We start from the raw sequence: 17,051 nt of genomic DNA, 5'->3' as shown, positions 1-17,051 counted from the left end.
GTAATTATTGTTTTTGTGCTTAAGGTTTTATGCAGAGCACCTGCCAACAGAGATGCTTGCATGGAATTTCCCCCTTTAACCACCATTTTAAAACCATCTCTGTAAGTCTGATTATTGTTTTAGTCCCAATGTATTTGTCAGTGACAATCTTTTATCCATATGCATTTCAAATACTTAGTTCTTCCTTTAACTTACTCTTATTTTAAAAATTGTTTTCTCCCCAAAAAGAAGGCATATTTTTTCATCACCATCATCACTTGTCTGCAATAAAACGTAATTGATTTTGTTCATTTTTTAAAATTGTGACTTGATTTATATATTTATTTATTCTTGAATATTTTGTAAAATATTCAAAATCTGATTCTTAATGGAATTTTGTAATGACATTGTTTATAGAAATTTTAAAATGCTTGATTCTAAAAGCAAATAATAGTGGAAAATAATTGGTTCAGCCAAGGGACAATAGGCCTTTAATATAGTATAAAAATCTTTTTCAAAATATTTTAATTATACCTGAGTATAAATAATATTTATATTTTGTGGAAAATTTAGCATCTTAATTGTTAAAGTAATGGTAATATTTCTGAAATTTCCCCTTAATGAATGCTTTTCAAGTTTTGTAATTCATGTAAAAGTATTCTTGGAGTTCCCATTTTGGCTCAGCAGATTAAGAACCTGACATAGTGTCCGTGAGGATGCGGGTTTGATCCCTGGCCTCACTCAGTGGGTTAAGGATCTAGCGTTGCTACAAGCTGTGGTGTAGGCCTCAGCTGTAGCTCCAATTCAGCCCCTAGTCTGGGAACTTCCATATGCCACAGGTGTGGCCCTAAAAGGAAAAAAAGACATTCTTAAGAAAATGGACCACCCTATTTTCCCTGAAATCTGATTTATTGTAGTAAAAAGGGCATATAGTCTCTCCTTAAATATTTTAAATATATCATTTATTTTCCTACTATCAAATGTAATATAAAATTAAATATTAATATCTAATTATAGTTTAATACTTTTTAGAGATTCACAGACATATATAGTAGTCAAAAATGTAAATTTAAGTCACTTGGCAATAAAATGAGGATTGTTTCAAATTGGATTTGTTTGCCCTGATAGTTTTTTTCTTTACCTAAATATCTGTCCAAATATCTTTTCATGGAAAAAGTAATCAAATGAAAAAAATGGTGCCATGTAAATTATGCTAGAGACAGAAAATATCTATATTATATGGATAGTCTCTTAAGAGAGTAATCCTTAAAATTTTTGCTCTCAGCACCCTTAATTCCTAAAAGTTATTGAGAACCCACCCTAAAGAGCTTATGCTAATGTTGTTATATCTTGTGATATTTATCATTTTGGAAATTTTAAAATATTTAAAATAAAACAATTGCTTTACATATTAACATTAATATATTTTTCATAAAAAACTATAACTATTGTTTTTAGAAACAAAATCTTTTTTTTTTTTTTTGTCTTTTTAGGGCCACACCTGAAGCATATGGAGGTTCCCAGGCTAGGGGTCGAATCAGAGCTGCAGCTGCTGGCCTATGCCACAGCCACAGCAACATGGGATCTGAGAAGTGACTGCAACCTACACCGCAGCTCACAGCAACAGCAGATCCTTAAACCACTGAGCAAGGCCAGGGATCAAACCTGAATCCTCATGGATACTAGTTGGATTCATTTCTGCTGAGCCACACTGGGAACCCCTAAAAATGGTTTTAACTTCATAGTTTCCTGCCCCCTAAAATCTCAAGGATCCTCAGACATCCTTTAAACTGCTTTGAAAACCACTGTTTTATGAAGTTGTTTACAACAGTATTTACAACTACAATGGTAGTTTATATCAGATTGGGTTCAAGAAGTTAAGTAAAAGGTCATAGACTTAAGAACTAAAGCCAAAATATCTCCCACAATTACAGAATCACTCATTTTACCAACCTGCCTGGGAAATGAGCATGTTTGAGACCAAATGAAGCAAAGGAAATATAAAAATTGAATATTGCTATTAGAAGATGCATTGATAACTCTCGTCACAAGACCAGTTAAGGTGCTTGTTTGAAGGGTGATGAATCTACAGATGGTGGTTACAGCGGTCAGTTAACAGCACTAGTTAGAATCCCTGGAGAAGATTTAGAAGAATATGGATTGCCAGAAAGTACCTAAACAAACACCTGATACTTCGTTTTATTGTTATTTTTTTCTTTTTTACGGGCGTGCCTGTGGGATATGGAAGTTCCCAGCCTAGGGGATGAATTGGAGCTGCAGCTGCTGGCCTACCCCACAGCCAGAGCAATGCCAAATCCAAGCTGCATCTGCAATGTACATCACAGCTCATGGCAATGCCAGATCCTTAACCCGCTGATCAGGGCCAGGCATTGAATCTACATCCTCATGGACACTATGTCGGGTTCTTAACCCACTAAGCCATAAATGGGAACTCCCTTAAAAAAATACTTTAAAACAAACAGTATTTTCTGGATTATGCAAGCAAAATTGTTGGTTTTGGTACTGGTGGAAAGCTGTGATGACAGGAAGGTGGAAAGGCTCTACATTATATCTATTCTCCTGAACACCTGAGATGTAAGACATTGTTCACATAAAGCTCTTGTCTGTACATTTGCCTACACATGTGAATTCCATATGAAAGGATTTACTAGTAAAATCCAGGCTGCTATGGTTCTGTCTGTTTTCAGCTTTATGTGAAGAAGCAGTCAGCTGTTTCCTACTCAGTTACCAACCACAGGAAAAGCTTTTTTTTTTTTTTCCTGGAGGTTAGGAGCTAAAAGAGGAATTGAAAAATGTCAATGATCCTTATTGTAGAGTTGCTGAGGAGAGTTTATTACCTTCAGAAAATTGTCTTACTTGACATTTTCAAACACCAGAATGAATTTAATCAAAATCACAGTGAAGGTGTGAAAATATAATAAGTATACCAACGAATGCTCAGAGATTCAAACGTAATGTGAGATTAGAAGTAGTTCAGTGAGGGAGTTCCCATTGTGGCTCAGCAGTAACGAACCTGACCAGTATCCCTGAGGATGCAGGTTCGATCCCTGGCCTTGCTCAGTGGGTTAAGGATCTGGCATTGCCGTGAGCTGTGGTGTAGGGTCACAGACTCGGTTTAGATCTAGTGTTGCTGTGGCTGAGGCATAGGCTGGCAGCTGCAGCTCTGATTCAACCCCTAGCCTGGGAAACTCCATATGCCACAGGTGTAGCCCTAAAAAGACAAGAAGAGGAAGAAGAAGTGGTTCAGTGAGGAGTTTAATAATCTACTTCATCCCTAAAGACCAGTAGCAAAACATCTTTTAGGGGATCACATTATTTGGAAATACATGATATGAAAGTGTTCAAGTGCATTAGAAATCTATTCACCTTATCACAAGAATTTTGATTAAAGAAGAAATCAAATTATTCAAATCCTGATTAATAGTGAGAAAGGAGTTTCTATCAATTGGAGAAAAATTTAAAAATACCATTTTAACATTTGCTAAGACCCCTCTGTGAGGCAAACTTTCTCAGTGAGGGTGACTGTAAGAATTTGAAAATTTCATTAAAAATTTTTGAAAAACTGGAGTTCTCATCGTGGTGCAGTGGTTAACAAATCTGACTAGGAACCATGAGGTTGCTGGTTCGATCCCTAGCCTCGCTCAGTGGGTTAAGGACCCGGCATTGCCATGAGCTGTGGTGTAGGTTACAGAAACGGCTCGGATCCTGCGTTGCTGTGGCTGTGGCATGGGCTGGCAGCTACAGCTCCGGTTAGACCCCTAGCCTGGGAACCTCCATATGCTGCAAGAGTGACCCTAGAAAAGACAAAAAAAAATTTTTTTTTGGAAAGCTGATGACCCTATTTGGACCGAACAGTGGCCCCTCTCTAAAGTAAAATTGTTGGCTCTTCAGGAATTAGTCAAAGAACAATATGAACTTGGACATATAGAAGAAACAACTAGCCCTTGGAATTCTCTGGTTTTCATTATTAAAAAGAAAAATGGTAAATGGTGAATGTTGATAGACCTTAGAAAAATAAGTGCTATTATGGAACCTATGGGTGCATTACAACCTGGATTGCCATCACCCTCCATGATTCCTGAATCATGGCCTATTATTATTGTGGATTTAAAAGATTGTTTCTATACTATTCCATTACATCCTGATGATATTACATGATTTGCCTTTACAATTCCTTCTATTAATAATAAAGAACCTGTCAAGAGATATGTTCAGAAAGTTTTGCCCCAAGGGATGATGAATAGTCTTACATTGCATCAAAACTGTGTTGCAAGGCCTTTACACAATATTTGAAAACAATTTCCTGAGGCTTATATTGTTCATTATATGGACGATATTTTATTGGCACACCTGACAAAGAAATATTGCATAAAAATTTTTTTGAGGGCAGAAGAGGAATTAATATCATATGGGTTTAAGATAGCACCCGATATAAACCTCAGTATGATATTCCTTATACTTATTTGAGTTATTTAATGGAAAGAGAAATTATAAAACCAAAAAAAAAATTCAGATATGAATAGAACACTTAAAAACCTTACATGATTTTCAGGAATTATTAGGAGATATTAATTCATTGCGTCCTTCACTTGCTACCTATCAATTGACGCATTTATTTCAAACTTTGAATGGGGATCCTGATTTAAATTGCCCTAGAGAATTAACTGAACTAGCTAAGGAATAACTACAACTTGTTAATGAGCCCTTACAGAAAAGACACATTGTTAGAATTAGTCCAGAAAAACCAGTTTCTTTAATAATATTACCAAAGAAAAATTCTCCTACTGCCGTCTTGTGGCAAGATAAGGGTCCATTAGAATGGCAATATCTAACCCATACGCCTAAGAAAACCATGACCGCTTATCTTAACGCTTGTTTCTCAAACACTATCTAAAGGCAGAACTCATCATAAACAAATTTCTGGATATGACCCTTCAGAAATTATAGTTTCTTTGAACAACAGCCAAATACAACAACTTTTTGTAGAAAGTATGGATTGACAGATTGCCTCAGCTGAGTATGTTGGTAAAATACACACACATTATCCTAAAAATCCAATAATACAATTTTTTAGTAAATATGAATGGATAATACCTGTTAATACAAAGCAAAGCCCTATTGCTAATGCCCCAGTTTACTTTACTGATGCCAATAAAGAGTTCAAGGCAGGATATACAGGACCTACTATGAAGATATGGGTCTCATCATATCAGTCAGTACAGCAGGCTGAGCTGGATGCTATTATTAATGTTCTGCAGGATGTGAATTCACCCCTTAATATTATTTCTGATTCATTATATTCCGTAAAAGTAACAAGGAATATTGAGACCATGGCGTTACCTGAAAACACTCTTAAACCCATTTTTGTTTTGTTTAACATATTACAACAAGTTATTCAACGTAGAAATTTTCCTTTTTACATTTCACATGTACAGTCCCATTCCCTGTTGCCAGGACCTATTGCGCAAGGAAATGCACAGATTGATAAATTAATTATGTACTCGTCTCTGTATGAATATCACCAACTAGCTCATATCAATACTAAGGGACTGATGCAAAAATTTGATATTTCTCGCCAGCAAGCTAGAGACGTTGTTGCTGCCTGTCCTGAATGGACTCTAACACACCCCTATTACTCATGTTGACACTCTTAATCTACGAGGAATCCAATCAAATGATATTTGGCAGATGGATGTGACGCATGTTCCTCACTTTGGCAGAATGGGATATGTACATGTATCAATAGATACTTACTCAAATGTTAGTTTTGCCTACTCCCCTGCAGGAGAAGCAGTAAAAGATGTTAAAGCACGTTTATTGCAGGCCTTTTCCTATATGGGTACTCCGTTAACAATAAAAACAGATAATGGTCCTGCATATACCAGTTTTGCTTTAAATAAATTATTTCAGGACTGAGATATTAGACATGTCACTGGGATACCTTATAATCCTCAGGGTCAAGCCATTATAGAAAGAGCTCATAAAATGCTAAAAAATACTATTTAAAAAAAGGGGGGGTGGGAAATGTAGGCCTTATGCCCAGGGAAATTCTAGCTCAAGCATTATTCACCTTAAATTTTTTAGATATAAGAGGATTTAATGATAAACCGGCTATAATGCATCATTTTGAGTCGCTTACAAGACAGCAGGTTAGACATAATCCCTCTGCTGATATTGATGATTACACCCCTGTATTTTGGAAAAATGAAAAGGGAGAATGCCTTGAAGGATACAAAGTAAAAAAAGGACAAGGTTTTGCTCTTATCCTTACAGAGAATGGACAACATCACTGGGTTACCAGAAGAAATAGCAAAGAAAGGAAAGAAAAGAAATTGGATGAGTCTAGATCCACCTGGGGAGCCTCCGGTACATGCCCTGAAACGAATGACAATTCATTCGTCACAGGAGAAAAAGTCAACACCATTGCCTCGAATGAATAATAGTAAAATACCAACATGGGGGCAAATAAAAAAGCTCACTATAGAAGGGAAAAAACTGGTGTAAGATCAGCATTACCCTTTATTTATTTATTTAGTCTTCTTGCCTTTTCTGCAGCCACTTCCGCGGCATATGGAGGTTTCCAGGCTAGGGGTCTAATTGGAGCCATAGCCACCCGCCTACGCCAGAGCCACAGCAATGTGGGATCCGAGCCACCTCTGCAACCTAAAGCACAGCTCACGGCAACGCTGGATCCTGAAGCCACTGAGCAAAGCCAGGGATCGAACCCGCAACCTCATAATTCCTAGTCGGATTCGTTAACCACTGCACTACGACGGGAACTCCAGCATCACCCTTTAAATGCCGCTATGTTATTTGTGGCTATAATGGCAGATTTACAGCAGGTGGTAATTTTGTTGGGAGATCAAGTGAATAGTTTGCAAAAACAAGTAAGACTTAAATGTGAATGGAATATTACTTCATTTTGTGTGACTCCTCACCGGTATAAGGAATCGTCCTTTAATTGAGATAAAGTAAAATAACATTTATTAAATCAAGGGAACTTATCAATTGATATTAATAATTTAAAAAAAGAGATTATGGAAACTTTCTCTCAGAAGTTGCATTTACTTCAAGGATCTAACCTTCTGGCGGTACTATGGGAGGCTTTATGTTCATATTCATATATCTGTTTTTTTGTTTCTGTGCAGTCTGGAGATGAATCATGACAAAAATCAACGGTCAACAACAGCAATTAGCCACTACAGCACTTGCTAATATGATTAATAAATAAGAATCATAAAAATTTTAAAAAGAGGGAGATGTTGGCGGCATGAATATGCGACGTGACGAAGAATGGAAAGAAAAGACTGGCGCCATAGAGTGGCTATAGAAGGTCAGTCTATACAAAGTCTTGTGACTCTCCCATGACCCTTGAGGCAAAATGAATGAGAACAACATCAAAAAATGGCATCTTGAAAACAAGATTGCTGAAGCACTGATGTTGCTGATGGAAAACCATCAGCTCTGACATTCTCAGGACTGGAGCCTTGGGGGATTTATGGGAGAGGCCATAGATGGCTTGAAGCAAACAACAAATTATGGTTTTGGAGGGCTAAAACATTTATGATTACTTTATGTGCTTAGGAATGACTGTCCTAGCATATCTTGCTTTCAATAAGTTCGAAGTAAAATACCGATGTATTCCCTGCATGTACAAGGAAGTAGAAAATAGTAAATAAAAACCATGAGTTGGCTCAGAGGGTTGCTATTGCTTCTGGAAGGCTGTAGCCCCATGATCCCCCCTCTCTTTCCGTGTGTCTTTCTTCTTATTTCTGCGGCACCGCTGACTTGGGGACCTGGGTTGACGAGCAGGCCTTGTCATTGGAATGTAACTGCTTTCCAATGTTGTGTTAGTTTCAGTTATAGAGCAAAGTGATTTGGTTATACATATCCATATATCCATTCTTTTTCAGATTCTTTTTCCATATAGGTTATTACAGAATATTGAGTAGAGTTCCCTGTGCTTCACAGTGGGTCCTTGTTGGTTATCTAGTTTATACATAGTAGTGTGTATAAACTTTTTTTGATTGCAGAGAAATAGAATGTCAATAAGACTCAAACACATCTGCTACTTTATAAAGAAAGGAGGAGCCAAGGGAAAGAAATAGCAACATCTACCACTGGCAGCAATTCCCTTACTGAGGCAGTGAGATAAGGCTGTAATGACTGTGTTAGTTTATGAATAGGAGTTGGGATTCCCTCATGAGAGTTGTTGCTTTCTGAGGTTGATAGAGGGAAGGGGTCCTTAAGATTTCTGACACCGCTAAAGCACCAAAGCATGAACACATTTTAAGATGGGTCATGTGAGTCTAAGATTGAGAGAAGCTGAGTGAATTTGAAAGAGCCAGAAAAGTAGGCTGATACCAAGTTAGGCTTAATCTAACCAACAACTGGCTGTTCTTTTAGTCTTGCTCTACTTGAATTTTATAAAACGATAACATCACAAAAGTAATCTCTGCAATATCATCCAGTGTGGCACCCTCCAGCCTTGTATCACTCCTCCACTCTCTAGCTCCTTCATGTCAGCTTCTCCACTGATCTTCGCCATCCCCCAAGAACACGTTTCTATTTCTTATTTAATCTCCAGTGAATGACTCCCCTCAAGCCTGCATCCCACTCAACTATTGTCCTCATTCTCAGCAGATAAAGTAATTTCCCTACCTGAATGAGATCAAGGATGTCAGACTGAATTCACACTGCCATCCTCTGCCACCCCAGTCCATGACTTTGAGTTCACATTCTTTACTGCTTGAACTCTTAGTTCTTAACTTGTCCAAGACTGAGGAATTGGCATTTGATCCTCTACTTTCTCTAGAAAGTTACATCTTTTCCACCTCCCTGTCACCGTCTCTTCCATCACATCGGCAATGTCTGGATTTTTTTTGGCGGGGAGGTTGTTTTTACTGTCTTTCCCAATGGTCTAATTCTCTTTTTCACTGTCAAACTTCCCAAGTGCGCGCAAGTCTGACTCTCACGCCTCTTGACGTGATTCCTCCTCCTTTAACCACTTAGGAAGCTTCCATCCTGATGATTGTCCTGAAACAGATGTAAATGTCACTAAAGTCCCCTTGAAATCTCAGTCTAGTGATTTCCCTCACAACACTTATTCTTCTTGGCTTCTGTGTTGCATTTGAGAAATTGATCTCTCTGATGAAACACCTTGCTGCATCAGATAATAGAGTCTTGCTTGCCCCAACTCTGTGCTGTTCCTTGTTCATTTCTGTCACCTTTATCTCTAACATCCCTTTTTAGAAGTATTGCCTGAGGCTTGTATTTTCTAATCCATGCTTTTTTTTTTTTCCAACAAATTGTTTGTTTTTAAGAATCTTGGTAAATATTCCACATTTACCAGAAAAGAATGTTTACTCTGCAGTTGTTGGGTGTAATGTTCTATATATATCAAGAAGTTTAACCGTGTAGTTCAAATCTTCTATATCCTTATTTACTTTTTTGTCTCCTTATTCTATCCATAAATGAGAGAAGTGTTTAAAATCTCCACCTATGAGGTCGTTTTGTCTATTCTTTTAGTTCTGTCAATTTTTTCTTGATAAATTTTCAGTCTCTGTTATTACGTGCATAAATAATAAGGCTTTAAAATTTTTTCTTTTTTGCTTTTTAGGGCTGCACCCACAGCACATGGAAGTTCCCAGGCTAGGGGTCAAATCAGAGCTACAGCCACTGGCCTACACCACAGCTCACAGCAATGCTGGATCCCTGATCCACTGAGTGAGGCTAGGGATCAAACCAGCAACCTCATGAATTCTAGTCTGATTCGTTTCCACTGTGCCACAAAGGGAACTCCCCAAATTTTTTCCTCTTGATTGGAAACTTTTATCATTATGCAATGCTTCACTGTTTTATTTGTCTTAAACTCAACTTTGGGAGTTCCCGTTGTGGAGCAGCAGAAACGAATCCGACAAGGAACCATGAGATTTTGGGTTCAATCCCTGGACTTGCTCAGTGGGTTAAGGATCCTGCGTTGCCGTGAGCTGTGGTGTAGGTTGCAGATGCGGTTCCAATCTGGGGTTTCTGTGGCTCTGGTGTAGGCCAGCAGCAACAGTTCCAATTAGACCCCTAGCCTGGGAACCTCCATATGCAGCGGGTGTGGCCCTAAAAAGACAAAAAAAAAAAAAAAGTCCACAATTTTTCAAGATTATACATTTTCTCAAAATTTTACCTTCAATTTTTTTGGTGTCCTATTGTTCAAAGTGTGTCTTTTGTAAACAGCTTAAAAATACATTCCGAATATTTTGTCTATTAATTGTCTTCCTTTTTTAAAGGACATATTCACTGAGTACAGAATTTCTAGGTGAGCAGGTTTTACTTTCAGCACTTTTAAGTATGCAATCCCATTGTCTTTTGGTCTCTGTCGTTTGCTAAAATTAAGCCAGATATCTTTGTGTTACTCCTTTGGAGGTAATGCGCCTTTTCTGCTCTGGCTGTTTTTATGATTTTCTCTTTATCTTTGATCTTTAGTAGTTTGATTGATTTGCCTGTGTGTTCCCAGATGGAGTCTGCTGAGCTTCTTGGACATGTGAGTTGATATCTTAACCAGTTTTGAAAAATTCTTGAGTATTACCTTTCCAAATACTGGCTGTGCCATTACCTCCTGAGACTCTTTCTCCTTACCTTTGGGAACTCTAATTACATCTATCTCAAACCATACACTGTTTTTTCCAGCTGCGATTCCGTTTGGATATTTTCTATAGACCTTTGAGTTCACTAGCTATGTCTTCTGCCATCCAGGCTGCTGTTAAGTCCATTCAATGAATTCTTTATTTGAGATATCATTATTATTTTTATCATTTGGCCACACCCGGGCAATACAGGAGTTCCTGGGCCAGGGATACTATCTGATCCTATCTATGACCCATGCCACAGTTGCAGCAACACCAGATCCTTAACCCACTGAGCTGGGCCAAGAATTGAAACTATGTCACCACAGAGACAATGCCAGATCCTCAACCTGCTGTGCCATACTGGAAACTCCAAGATGTATTATTTTGAGCTCTAGAATATCTAGTGTTTTTAATGTATAAACTTCTGTGTTGATATTCTGCATTTTCATTTATTTATGCATCATTTTCTTGATTTTCCTGAACATATTATCTAGAGTTATTTTAGACTCAGTATCTGATAACTCCAGTAGCTGAATCTGCCTGTGGACTTTCTCCTTGATATCTATTTTTTTCTCTTGATTACTAGACACATTTTCCTGTTTCTATGCATGTCCAATATTTTTTAATTGTATGTCAGATATTGTGTAAAAACTAAAATGTGTTTGGGGGGCCTCAAATTTCTAATCTGTCATACCAGTGGTGTTTGACTACCAAGTCTTGCTGGCTTCTCCCCCCTGCCTCAGTAAAATCTCTTTTCAAGGCCAAGCACAACCCTGAGTCTACATCCAAAGCTGGCAAATCTCCCCAGGGAAGAAAATCACTGTGACCATCAGTTCGCCTTGGAAGGACTTGGCACCCTCCTGGAATTTTAATCTAGAGCTCATTGCCTCTAGAGCTCTCTGATGTATTGACAATATTTTTACAAATAATTTTTCTAGAGTTTTTAATTTGTTGCAGTGGGAGGCTTGAGCTGCTGCAACCCTACTATATTCTGGCTGAAAGTAGAGGGGTTTTATTTGTTTTTCGTTTTGTGACTTTAACCAGAGTCTATGCAATGGCTTGCAAGTCTCCAATCCTAAACTCTCAACCATGGCAGTCACATCCACCAGCTACCTACTGTAGAGGTCTCCTTTCCCATAAAACATCCAAAACAAACTTGTTGTACTTTCTCAATTACATTGGTCTGATAGATCATGGCCACTTTTTTTTTTTTTTTTTTTTTTGCTTTTTAGGGCCGAACTTGCAGCATATGGAAGTTCCCAGGCTAGGAGTTGAATCAGAGCTATAGCTGCCGGCCGCAGCCACAGCCACAGCCACGTCAGATACAAGACACATCTGCAACCTACCCTCAGCTCGCAGCAATGCCAGATCCTTAACCCAGACTGAGGCCAGGGATCGAACCCAAATCCTCACTAAGGGACTAGTGAGTTCTTCACCCCCTGAACCACAGTGGGAACTCTGATCAAGGCCATTTTTGATTCATTCTCTTCTTTCATTCCTTTTAGTCCTGGTAGACTTAAAAAAAAAATCTATCTGGAAGATAAAAAGGAATATCTTTTCCAAAAAAAGAAGGGACTTAATTTGACTTAGGCTATAGTTCAATATCTTCAATTTACAAATGAGAGAACTGACGTGATTGGCACAAGCTAACAATTTCTGTTGGCACTAAATCAAGAATTCAGGTCCACTTCACTGCTCTTTCCACACTCTAATGGCCATGCTGCCTGTCTCGGAATAAGGCAATTATACATCATGGATTTTCTCTAGGACAATCCTAGTTTCACATATTATGTCATACTCTTTCCATCAGTCACTGAAATATCCTGGATATTTCCATTTGAATCATGAAAAGTCCACTTTTGGTAACTTGGAGTAAAACAAAATCAGAGTGTGTCCTAATGTTTTTGTCCTAAAAATGAGCATTATCTCTTGAACCATATTCCATACATTTGTTAAGAATGGAAGGGTGATCAGCATTAAGAGAGGCTTCAAGGTCCATGCACATTCCTTATCTCATTTAATCCTCACAGCAACCTATGGGTAGGTAGATCTAATATTGGAATCATTTCCCAATGCCAGGAAATTGAGGTTTCGTTTTCCCAGATAAAATATCTTAACCACTCATATTATCATATCACTCTCTAAAACCTTTAGTGGATCTTCATTTCTTTCCTCATCAAAATGATGCCCTGACTTTCAAGCTCTCCAAAATTTGTCTTATTCATATTAGCTTGCCTCTCCAACTTCATTTCACAGAAGTCTGGATCTTTTTCTACCCCGGGCCAACCCCTGGATGAAGCCAACCCAGCATGTGGATGCCAACAACAATCTTGCTAAGAGCAGTCCTATCTGACCTTGTTCCTTTTTGGAGAAGTAGTTTTTGGCTCTGTGGTTAGCATTTTTCTCCAAACTGCTTATATATCATGCTAGTACCACCTCTTGAAAGTTATGAGTTCCACATATTTTATCATTTAACAAGCAAGCCGTTACCTCTTTTGGTGTGTATTAATTTAGCCATGTTCATATTTCAAAGATTTCCTCCATGTTCATATCATGGTCCATAAGCCCAAGGATAACATTTACAGATTGCTCTGTTACCTGTGCTCCCTAAGTGTGCAACACGTCCCCCTGGTCTTGGGACCTGGCATACAAACCTGGGGCCACCTTAATCTCATCTCTCATAAGCATAAGTCTTCATTTCTTCAGTGTGAAGAGTCAGAATATCCACCACTTCATTTCATCATTTTACTTGTCCTCCCTGCTTTTGATTTCATCAGAACATTCCTATGGTCCAGGGACTCTAAGTCTACAAGGACTCTGAGGGTGAAGGCACCATAAGTTTCAACAAAAATTCAGGGCTATGTTTCTCTCCTGTTTCCACTATCATTCCTGATGGTACTCAACACTGCACTTGGCTTTTCCAACCCAAAATGCAGAGATGCTGTACTTTTTAGTCTAGAAACATTAGCCTACTCTAGAAACACTTGACTATGAGACAGAAGACCAGATAATCCTGGGCCTATCTTGGACTACTTATGTGATCCTGGGCAATCAATCCAACAAAACCTTAGTGTCAGGAATAGCACTGAATACTGGGGTACAGAAATAAATGAGTCATACTTCCTGCCCTCAGAGAGCTCACAGGCCAGTGGAAGAGACTGACAGGAAAATCAGTGATCCAAATAGGACATGATAAGTGTCAAGAAGTCTGCACTAGATATAGGAGAACAGAAACTCCCTAGATGAGGCATCGAACTCATCTAGAGGTAGGAGAAAGTGGTCAGAAAATACTTCCTAAATAGTGATGATATTTGAAAAAAGACTTGGGGAAGCTTCGTTTGCTCACTGCTGTATCCCCAGCCCCTAGAACTGTGCCAGGTACAAAGTAGGTCCTCAGTAAGCAATGTTTCCTGATGAGAGCAAAAAGTGAATTCTTTGTGGCTAGGGCTACTTAGACAAAGGTGTGGAGGTATCAGAGCATGGAGAGTTCAGGGAACGGTGAGTAATGATGGAGGGCTAGAATGGATAAAAGGGGAATTGTTGGACCTAAGGCTGGAAACAGAGCCCAAGACCAGAATACAAAAGGCCTGGTATGCTAGAGTAAAGCTTTTGAACTTTATATTAAGGTGATAGGGAGTCACTAGAGGATTTAAGCAGTAGATTCACACATCAGATTTTGGTGTCAGCTTAATGCTCCAGTTATCAATTGATTGACTGACTCCCTGCTCCAAATTCACTCTCCATTGTCTCCTCACCAGAAATAGAACTAGGTTCTTTCAACAACAGTTCTCCTTTGCCAGCTGGCATAATGTTAAGCTTTGTCAGTAGAGGGCGCTGGAGGGATACTGGAGGAGGAAGGGGCTTCTGTCCCTTTCACAGGCTCTTCCTACTGGGCTCCAGGAGGGTGCAATTTCCCCAGGGCTGGGATCCTGCATCTGCAGTATGGGATCTCCTAAGTGTTCCATGGCTGCAGTGTACAGGAGTCAGCAGTGCCCAGTGGATAGCCGCTTTTCCTGGCACCTCTCTTGGGAAGCTTTGCAGCAGAGTATAGCCACTGTACATTCATCTTTTCATGAATGGCTTCCTGGGCATCCCAGACAGTGGATTTCTGGCTGCCTGGCCCCTCAGCAGTTTCTCTGCCATCCAATGATCTGAGCTATACCCTCTGCAACAGGCTCTTGGGAAGTCATCTCTTTCTTGGATGGTCTATTTCAAGGGTACTGATTGCCTCTTCTGTCTGTAATTCCTGTATACCTTAGATCTTTATGACTTGCTAACCAATCTTCCATTACCCCAACCCATGATAGTTAAAAATTTGTTATATTGAACTTCCTTTGTTAAATAGTTGTATGATTTCTTTCTCTTTGCTGGATTCTGAAACACACATCAATTGAAAGCTGTGGAAATGGGCTCAAGGGAGTGGAGTGAAGCTTCACGCCCGCAGCCTGGTTAGGAGAATATGGCAGCACTTTTGGCAGCAACTCTGGGGAGCATCCCTGCCATGAAAAGCCATTGCAATGGGGGAGGATAGGACAGGCAGGAGCTACAGGACTTGGTAATCAATGGTGGAGATGGATGAGAAGAGACAAGAGTTTAGAGTGACTCCCCACTTTTCAAGCTTTGATGACTGGTCACCTTTGATGATAACCCGAACCCTAATAGTAGAAACAGTAGGACCCTAAAGGAGGGACAGGTCAGATTCTCCTCCCATGTCTCCATGGGACTCGGGATTTCCATGCACCTTTGAACCACAGAGACTTAGAATCATAGACTCTTATAGGTTGGAGTGACACCAAAGACCAATGTTTTGTTTCAGACCATTTGTTCACATCTGATAAAAGAAGTAGGGGAAATGTCCATTCTATCTTAACATTCCATGACTCCAAAGCTTTGTGAAGTTCTTTTCCATTTTCGAAGTTCTTAGAATGGTGGGCTTTCCTCAATTTATCTATCAATATCAGCCCCCCTCAAACTCTTAAAATTCAACGTATTTCCTCTTCTGCGACACCTACATCCTTCCCACTGTGGAATGACAGGTCAATGCGTCTGTGCTGAGTGCTAAAGAATATAGGACTTATCAAATATGAAATATAATTATGGATTTGTTTCTGGAATTTCTCATTTGGTTTTATTGGTGTGGGCTAAACAGGGCTCCAGTTATATAAATGGAAGCCTGCAGTTACCTGAATGAAAGACTCCAGACACCAGAATCTCAGAGGTAGTTTCTTCAAACAGTTCCTGGAACCTAGAACCAGGCAACTGTATGTTCTTGTTGGGGTTTGGAATAGAAGATGCATTTTGGACTCACGGTTACCCTTGCCTGGATACTTCTTCACCTTTTCACAGGTTTTTCAGGTCTTGAATCAGCTTTCCCTCACCTATCAGTTCCACTGCACCCTCTCAGACATCACTTACTCACCTCTCCTTGACAGCACTCAGCTCTAATTTTACATTGTTTGTGTTATTTTTATGATTAACACCTGCTTCCCCCAATAGACTGTAAACTTGAAGGTAGGGATGGTCATTTTCTACTCACTATAGATCTCCCTTGCCCAGCCTGGTGCCTTGAATACACTCAGTACTCAATATGTAGGAGGAAAATGAAGGACTGATAGCAGTTTATAAAGCAGTAGTCATGCCTGTTAGTTCTCATGGCATATTCCCCCCATTGGTATTTTAGTTAGTGGGGGGGCTCTGATCCCAGATTCTGTTCTGTTTCCAAATCACGGTCCTCTATGAAAGAAATTATAAAATGGTAGTCCTAGCTACAAAATATGCATATAGCTTAGGCGGAGGGCAACAATCACCCATATTTATGTTTTCTTAAAGATCTCATTTCTCTCCTCTTGCTCTGTAGACAAGAGGGGTCAGAATCTAGGTGGGCCATCAGACAAGGCTCTTCCCTCAGACCCGAGCAGCCGTCGGGGCGCTCAGGGTGCTCCCCTCTCTCCAATTCCCCTCAGGGTGGCTACCTGAGATTCTTTCCCAAACGGGCTATCCGGCACCGGGCGACACCCCGCGCCTGCCCTCAGGCGGGAGGTGTGGGCAGAGATCAAGCGCCCCGCACTTGGGCGGGCGGAAAGCAGCGGAATCTGGGCGGGGAAGGGCGGCACCGGCCTCGGCCTCTAGGCTCTGGAGAGGTGAGGCGCGACCCGCTTTGTTAGCGCTAAGCCTTCGCTTGGCAACGGTGACGCCCACTGCGCTGCCTGGCAACCGCGGCGCAGGGGCAAGGGCGCGACCTCACAGAGCCACCCCCTCCCCAGATGCCCCACCCCAACGTCTCGCCCGGCCCCGCCCCCTCTGCCGCAATCTGCTCCGGAGTCTGGCTTCCCACGGTCCCGCCTGGGCGGGGCTGGGAGACCAAGAGGTGCCTCGGGGTTTGCTTGTGGTGGAAGGACCAGACGGCCTAGCGGTTTAGGGATGGGGCTGGGG

The 17,051-nt window shown here is 40.2% G+C and overlaps 1 protein-coding gene across 1 annotated transcript in view; it reads right to left on the bottom strand.

The window, feature by feature from the left end:
- The window catches only part of ROPN1 (rhophilin associated tail protein 1), a 32,500-nt gene extending 15,673 nt beyond the window's left edge, over positions 1 to 16,827 (bottom strand). The window contains exon 1 of the mRNA XM_047755611.1: positions 16,592 to 16,827. The gene's annotated coding sequence lies outside the window, so the exon portion shown is untranslated. The remainder of the gene's footprint in view (positions 1 to 16,591) is intronic.
- Positions 16,828 to 17,051: the final 224 nt, after the last annotated feature.

This window comes from Phacochoerus africanus, chromosome 1, assembly GCF_016906955.1.
Source record: "Phacochoerus africanus isolate WHEZ1 chromosome 1, ROS_Pafr_v1, whole genome shotgun sequence".
In the NCBI taxonomy this organism is placed as follows: Eukaryota; Metazoa; Chordata; class Mammalia; order Artiodactyla; family Suidae; genus Phacochoerus; species Phacochoerus africanus.
This window is presented reverse-complemented; position numbering and strand designations above follow the sequence as displayed.